Here is an 8128-nt window from a genome sequence, read left to right as displayed (position 1 = left end):
CTTTTTGCCAGTCCTGTCTGGTCCAGCGAAGGTGGGTTTGTGCCCATAGGCGACGTTGTTGCCGGTGATGTCTGGTGAGGACCTGCCTTACAACAGGCCTACAAGCCCTAAGTCCAGCTTCTCTCAGCCTATTGCGGACAGTCTGAGCACTGATGGAGGGATTGTGCATTCCTGGTGTAACTCGGGCAGTTGTTGTTGCCTTCCTGTACTTGTCCCGCAGGTGTGATATTCGGATGTACCGATCCTGTGCAGGTGTTTTTACACGTGTGCCACTGCGAGGATGATCAGCTGTCCTTCCTGTTTCCCTGTAGTGCTGTCTTAGGCGTCTCACAGTACGGACATTGCAATTTATTGCCCTGGCCACATCTGCAGTCTTCATGCCTCCATGCAGCATGCCTAAGGCACATTCACGCAGATGAGCATGGACCCTGTGCATCTTTCTTTTGGTGTTTTTCAGAGTCAGTAGAAAGGTCTCTTTAGTGTCCTAAGTTTTTATAACTGCGACCTTAATTGCCTACCATCTGTAAGCTGTTAGTGTCTTAACGACCTTTCCACAGGTGCATGTTCATTAATTGTTTATGGTTCATTGAACAAGCATGGAAAACATTGTTTAAACCCTTTACAATAAAGATCTGTAAAGTTATTTGGATTTTTTCCAAAATGATCTTTAAAATACAGTGTCCTGAAAAAGGGATGTTTCTTTTTTGCTGAGTTTATATTTAAGCAGTGTCTGACAGAATCAGCAAAAGACTTTAATCTCTCCACAACATCTCACAAATACTGAAATTTTACTCACAGCAGAGGATTTCATGTCTGACAGTGATAGTCTTGAAATGTATTGTTGATTCTGCATTTTGATTGCTGTAACAACAGCGCATAAAAGACTAAACCTAAAGCATTAAAGAGACCAAACCTCTTGCAGAGGGTTTAACTGTGCTGACTATTATTCACTTTTAAGCACATGAAATTATCATCATGCAAAAACACTCTATGAAGTTGCGTCTCTCAATTAATTTGAGAATTGCGTCTCCCATTCAAACCACCACCACTAAAAATATTAATGTTATTTGTCGACCCCACTAATAAGTTGATAAGTTGACCACCCTGGCACATCCCTAGTGTGTAGAACCTACTGCTCTGCATATCTGTCTGAAGAATCTCAAAATTAGAAATAAGCAGCTGAACTTTTGAGGCACTTACAATGGATGTGAATGGGGACAATTTTTGTATGGTTTAAAGTCAGAAATGTGAAGCTTATAATTTTATAAAAGCTCTTACATTAATTATTCTGTTAAAACTCATGCATTATTTGAGCTTGCTTTTTTTTTTAAGGAAAGTCCAAATAAAATTTTGTGGCAAACATTATGCCACAAATGCTGTAATTTGAACTCAGAATATTCCTTTAAAGGCATAGCAACAAAAAAAAACAAAAAAAAATAAATAAATAAACAAATAATTTTAAGGGTCAGAAAGAGGGTGGAAAATGAAAATGAAAATCAATTATGACTTTTTGTGACAAAAAAAAAAAAAAAAGTGGACACTCTTATCCTGCTTGACTTACAAAAATGCTGAAGCCCTACATATGTGGTCAACAGGTGGCAAGAGCGCAATTTAGAAAATTACTTCCTATACTAGGATATGTGCTTCCTGTAATGGTCTTCAAAGCCAAAATCTTCACCATGAAAATAGCCATGAAAGCTGGTGTGGTGTTAAATCCCTAACAAACAAACAAAGCCAAAATTAAGTAATTACAGCAACAATTGAAAATAATTAATTGGACATTTTTTTGTCGTTCATGACTCCACATGATATATCATAGTTAAAGAGACCCGTTGAAGAAACTAAATGTAGTTTTACTGCATTTTGCAATTGCACGGCAGTGTACATCAGGTATTACAAAATACAAATAAACCTAACATTTTTATGATAAATTATTTTTAAAATGAGAGCACAATCCATAGTCTTCTAAAAACCCTTTTAGGATTTGACTTCAAAGTTCAAACTTCCGACTTACAGAGAGCTATCACCTCCGGAAACTTTCAAAAGGGTCTCCAAAGAGAAGAAAGCTTGTGGCCGCAGAAGCAACACCTTCAGAGCGCAGATGGCGAAGAGCGAGATGGCCACTTGTTTGCGTTCACGCCTGATGCCTGCACTGCTTGAAGAAAGAAAATCAATCAGTGTGACAGACTCTTCCACCTCTCAAACACTCCAGCTCACTCTAACCTGCCACGTCATTTATCCAAACACAACTGACAGGGCCGGCCACACACACATTTACACACCTGATACCACACTTCCTCTGTTCTACCTCTTCTTTCGAGTTTCAGCCTTTTCCTTCAAACTGTTTATCAGCACTTTAAGCATTTCTGAAGAAGAAAAATAATATTTGACTCACACTCTCTTTGAATCTCAAGCAAGCCTTTATGGACTTAAAAGAGCACAGAAAACTGAAATTATGGGAAGTGCCTTAAAAGTGAGACTCCAAAATGGACACACTCTCACACACACACTCTCCAACACACACACGTTTGTGCGGCTATCTTTATGAGGACTCTCCACAGACATAAAGATTTTTATACAGTGCAAACTATAGATTCTATCCCCTAACCCTCACAAAAAACTTTCTGCATTTTTACATTTTCATAAAAACATCATGTTTTTCAAGTGATTTGAATTATGGGGACACTAGAAATGTCCTCATAAACCACATTTATAGCATAATCCCTTGTAATTACCAATTTGTAACCTAAAAAAATGTCCTTGTAAACCACTTAAACCTGCCCCCCCACACACACATACATTATTTTTTATATTCAATAGCCTGATTAAATATGCATTCAAACTCCTCTGCTGCATTTATCATGTTTTATGGAGATATTTGGACCATCTTAATCGTGACTCCAGAGCCAAAACTGCTGTGTTATAACCTTACATCACATTAATAAAGCATGTATAGCAGCTGTCATAAACAATGTGATCAAAGAGATTGGAAAAATAATATTCACTACAGAAATATTCACTGACTACAGGGATGTGTTAAAAGTAAAACAAGACAATCAATCTTCTAATTTCCACACCATCTAGGTCTGCTTAAAAGTTTGGCACCCACTGTCAAACTTTTGTTGTCACAAGTTGTTGGACTATTATGTGTGAACTATTACCTTTCTGAAGGTGTGTACAACATATGCTGATTAAAAACTTTGAGATTTGTGTAGGAGGACATAAGTGTGAAATATCTCAACCCATATGTGAGAACAAAGAAAAAAACAACTTGCAAAAACATATCAAAGAAAGACAATATAATGCTTGTACAATAAAACTGGATACATAGGAAACTGGTAGGAAGATTGTGGGCTTATATACATATTTGCATAACATGCATAAACACCCAACTAACATATGTCGCCTGACCTAACATTGAGCTCATGAATATGAGGCTGCGATCGTGATATTTATTCAAGCTGAACGCGTCTTTGATGTTTGTTGGTTGAGTTGTGTGCATTGCGTGACATCTTCCAAATGGCAAGGCCTCAGAGACTCTTCTGGAAATGAGATACGCAGAGTTAAAGGAAACAGGGGGAAACATTTCTTTTATTTTGATTCATAACACGTCTCATCAACTGTATGTCTTGGAGTTTCAAAGGTGACTGCTGCAGTTAGTTAAATGGATAGTTCACCCAAAAATGAAAATGTTGTCATCATTTACTCACCCTCTTGTTGTTCCAAACCCGTTGTCTTTCCTCTGTGGAATACAAAAGCAGAAGTTAGGCATAATGTTAGCCTCAGTCACAATACATTTTTCATGCATGTAGAAAATTTGCATAATGTGCAGAATATACAGTACATACTATATAGAATGAATAGACTTTACCAAAGAAACTTTGTTATAAGGACACACTCACGTGGAACACAATGACTTTGACCTGAAGACCTTTTGTTCAGACTCAGTAAAGAACAGAGGACATTATTCTGTTAATAGCACTGTTTCTTAATGTTCTTTTTCCTTCGGACATGCTCAGCGACTACTCAAAAGGCAACAATCAGACCATTATCCTTCCATCTACAGATAAGAGACAAACAGAGCGAGAGACATGGCTAGAGAGAGAGCGAACACGTGGGTGGAACTGTCAGTCCCTGATTAGCTACTGGATGGGAACATGGAGGAAATGAGGATAGAGAGAGTGAAGCGCAGAACCAATGACCTTTCAGTTTTAGCTTTTACTCTTTCTCAGAGAAAGAGAGCACACATTCTATCCATTATTGAATTTCTGAATCAGCTTCCCTGAATAATGGCACTCTATGAAGGCACACAGTAAAGGATCTGAAAGTATGGACAGGTCATTCCTGTTATGAAGTACCTTTATAAAAGTTACAATACCAGCTCTGTAACTTAAAAAATGAATGTGCTTGTATTGTAATTTAAGGACATATTTCTATGAAAGGGTATATTAGACTTCCAGAAATATGCTCTGGTAAAGCTGAGGCACTTAAACTTGACTAATTATAACTTGATTATTTGCACAAGGACATGAAAATGAACAGGATGTCTAACAGGATGGAACCCAACAGGATGAAAATAAAGAAATTAACAGGGCACCTAACAGGATGGAACCTAAACAATGGAAATAAAGAAATAACCAGGATGAATAAAGAAAGTAATAGGATGGAACCTAACAGGATAAGAATAAAGAAATTAACAGGATTGAACCCAAAAGGATGAAAATAAAGAAAATTAACAGAGCGCCTAACAGGATGATGCCTAACAAGATGGAAATAAATAATAATAAAAAAATAAAAAATAAAACAGAATGCTTAACAGGATAGAAATAAAGAAATTAACAGGATGTTTAACAGGATAGAAATAAAGAAATTAACAGGATGTTTAACAGGATGGAACCCAACAGGATGAAAATAAAGAAATTAACAGGATGGAACCTAACAGGATGAGAATAAAGAAATTAACAGGGCACCTAACAGGATGGAACCTAAACAATGGAAATAAAGAAATAACCAGGATGAATAAAGAAAGTAATAGGATGGAACCTAACAGGATAAGAATAAAGAAATTAACAGGATTGAACCCAAAAGGATGAAAATAAAGAAAATTAACAGAGCGCCTAACAGGATGATGCCTAACAAGATGGAAATAAATAATAATAAAAAAATAAAAAATAAAACAGAATGCTTAACAGGATAGAAATAAAGAAATTAACAGGATGTTTAACAGGATAGAAATAAAGAAATTAACAGGATGTTTAACAGGATGGAACCCAACAGGATGAAAATAAAGAAAGTAATAGGATGGAACCTAACGGGATAGGAATAAATAAATTAACAGGATTGAACCCAAAAGGATGAAAATAAATAAATTAACAGGGCACCTAACAGAATGGAAATGAAAAAATAACGGAATGGTTAACAGAATAGAAATAAAGAAATAAACAGGTGTTTAACAGGATGGAACCCAACAGGATGAAAATAAATAAATTAACAGGATGGAACCTAACAGGATGAGAATAAAGAAATTAACAGGGCACCTAACAGGATGAGAATAAAGAAATTAACAGGGCACCTAACAGGATGAGAATAAAGAAATTAACAGGGCACCTAACAGGATGCAAATAAAGAAAATAACAGAATGTTTAACAGGAGAGGAATAAATAAATTAACAGGATGTTTAACAGGATGGAACACAAAAGGATGAAAATAAAGAAATTAACAGGGTGCCAAACAGGATGGAAATAAGGAAAATAACAGAATGCCTAACAGTATATCAATAAATACATTAACAGGATGGAACACAAAAGGATGAAAATAAAGAAATTAACAGGGTGCCAAACAGGATGGAACCTAACAGGATGGAAATAAGGAAAATAACAGAATGCCTAACAGTATATCAATAAATACATTAACAGGATGTTTAACAGGATGGAACACAAAAGGATGAAAATAAAGAAATTAACAGGGTGCCAAACAGGATGGAACCTAACAGGATGGAAATAAGGAAAATAACAGAATGCCTAACAGTATATCAATAAATACATTAACAGGATGTTTAACAGGATGGAACCCAACAGGACGAAAATAAATAAATTAACACGATGGAACCTAACAGGATAGAAATGAAGAAATAACAGAATGCCTAACAGTATATCAATAAATACATTAACAGGATGTTTAACAGGATGGAACCCAACAGGATGAAAACAAAGAAATTAACAGGATGGAACCTAACAAGATGAGAATAAAGAAATTAACAGGGAACCTAACAGGATGGAACCTAACAGGATGGAAATGAAAAAATAACAGAATGCTTAACAGAATAGAAATAAAGAAATAAACAGGATGTTTAACAGGATGGAACCCAACAGGATGAAAATAAATAAATTAACAGGATGGAACCTAACAGGATGGAACCTAACAAAATAGGAATAAAGCAATTACCAGGAAGAAATAAAGAAAGTAACTGGATAGAACCTAACAGTATAGAAATAAAGAAATTAACAGGATGTTTAACAGGATGGAACCTAACAGGATGGAAATAAAGTAAATAACAGGATAGAAATAAGGAAATGAACAGTATGGAAACTAAAAGGTTGAAAAAAATACATATGTAGGGCACCTAACAGGATGGAACACAACAGGATGAAAATAAAGAAATTACCAGGATGTTTACTTGGATGGAAATAAAGAAATGAATAGGATGGAACCTAACAGTGTGGAACCTAACAGGATGAAAATCTAGAAAATAACAGAATTTTTTACAGGATAGAAATAAATAAATTAACACGATGGAACCTAACAGGATAGAAATGAAGAAATAACAGAATGCCTAACAGTATAAAAATAAAGAAATTAACAGGATGTTTAACAGGATGGAACCCAACAGGACGAAAACAAAGAAATTAACAGGATGGAACCTAACAAGATGAGAATAAAGAAATTAACAGGGAACCTAACAGGATGGAACCTAACAGGATGGAAATGAAAAAATAACAGAATGCTTAACAGAATAGAAATAAAGAAATAAACAGGATGTTTAACAGGATGGAACCCAACAGGATGAAAATAAATAAATTAACAGGATGGAACCTAACAGGATGGAACACAACAGGATGAAAATAAAGAAATTACCAGGATGTTTACTTGGATGGAAATAAAGAAATGAATAGGATGGAACCTAACAGTGTGGAACCTAACAGGATGAAAATCTAGAAAATAACAGAATTTTTTACAGGATAGAAATAAATAAATTAACAGGATGGAACCTAACAGGATGAAACCTAAAATGTTAGAAAAAAGAAATTAACAAGATGAATAAAATAATTAAAAGTATGGAACCTAAAAGGATGGAAATAAATAAATTAACAGGGCACCTAGCAGGATGGAATCTAACAAAATGGAAATAAAATAGTTTTAAATTCACCCCTATATTCAATGAAGTGTGATAACATACAACTAATTAATAAGATTTCCATATTTGAAAATTGTAAGTTTAATGTTTCATCCAATATAATGAAACATGCAGTACTGCATAACAGAAATGACCCAGTTGCACTCCTTGTTTCTCACTCCCGCCCCCAGCACTCTTTTCTCCCCCAATTTCAGCACACTTGAGACTAAAAAGCCGTTAAGTGCCTCTGGCTATACCTAATCACACAAAATCAGTCACCTCTTCCTTTGTCACAGTGACCCGGGTCCTGTCACAGGCTTTCAGGTGGCAGTTCTTCGGCACTCTCCACAGGCAGCTATGATCAATATTTCAGCCACAGATGGATCCATAAAGAGGCCTCCTGCTGATAAATATGTGAATAGGAGTTTCCATTCCTGCCTCCTGTTTCTCACTATCACTGCTGACGGATGAGAGCTCCAGGGGCCCGTAGAGCAAAAGAGATACAGGAGAGGTAATATCTGGACAGATCACAATAGTCCACCTGCAAATAGGGTTGTGTTAGAAAGTAAACCAAGTGGAAAGACAGTGGGATGGAGTGACAGGATGAGGGAAAGTGGTGGCGAAATAAGCAAAGCTAGCTTAGAAAGATAAATAAGAAAAATAATAATTTATGTATTGGTGGCACTCTTTACATATAAAATGTTATTTTAAAAATCTTCTGTTTGGAGTGAAAAA

General features: G+C 35.8%; 1 long non-coding RNA gene across 1 annotated transcript; it reads right to left on the bottom strand.

Annotated features, from left to right (window-relative positions):
• Positions 1 to 1483: 1483 nt before the first annotated feature.
• On the bottom strand, positions 1484 to 7910 carry LOC127415066 (uncharacterized). Its single transcript, XR_007892904.1, has 7 exons — positions 7673 to 7910; positions 3903 to 4060; positions 3711 to 3742; positions 3412 to 3542; positions 2283 to 2366; positions 2015 to 2152; positions 1484 to 1717 (listed from the first exon to the last, which is right to left on the bottom strand). It is a non-coding gene; the product is annotated as an uncharacterized LOC127415066 (long non-coding RNA).
• Between the last annotated feature and the right edge of the window lie 218 nt (positions 7911 to 8128).

The sequence above is a fragment of the Myxocyprinus asiaticus genome, chromosome 24 (genome assembly GCF_019703515.2).
Source record: "Myxocyprinus asiaticus isolate MX2 ecotype Aquarium Trade chromosome 24, UBuf_Myxa_2, whole genome shotgun sequence".
Taxonomy (NCBI): domain Eukaryota; kingdom Metazoa; phylum Chordata; class Actinopteri; order Cypriniformes; family Catostomidae; genus Myxocyprinus; species Myxocyprinus asiaticus.
This window is presented reverse-complemented; position numbering and strand designations above follow the sequence as displayed.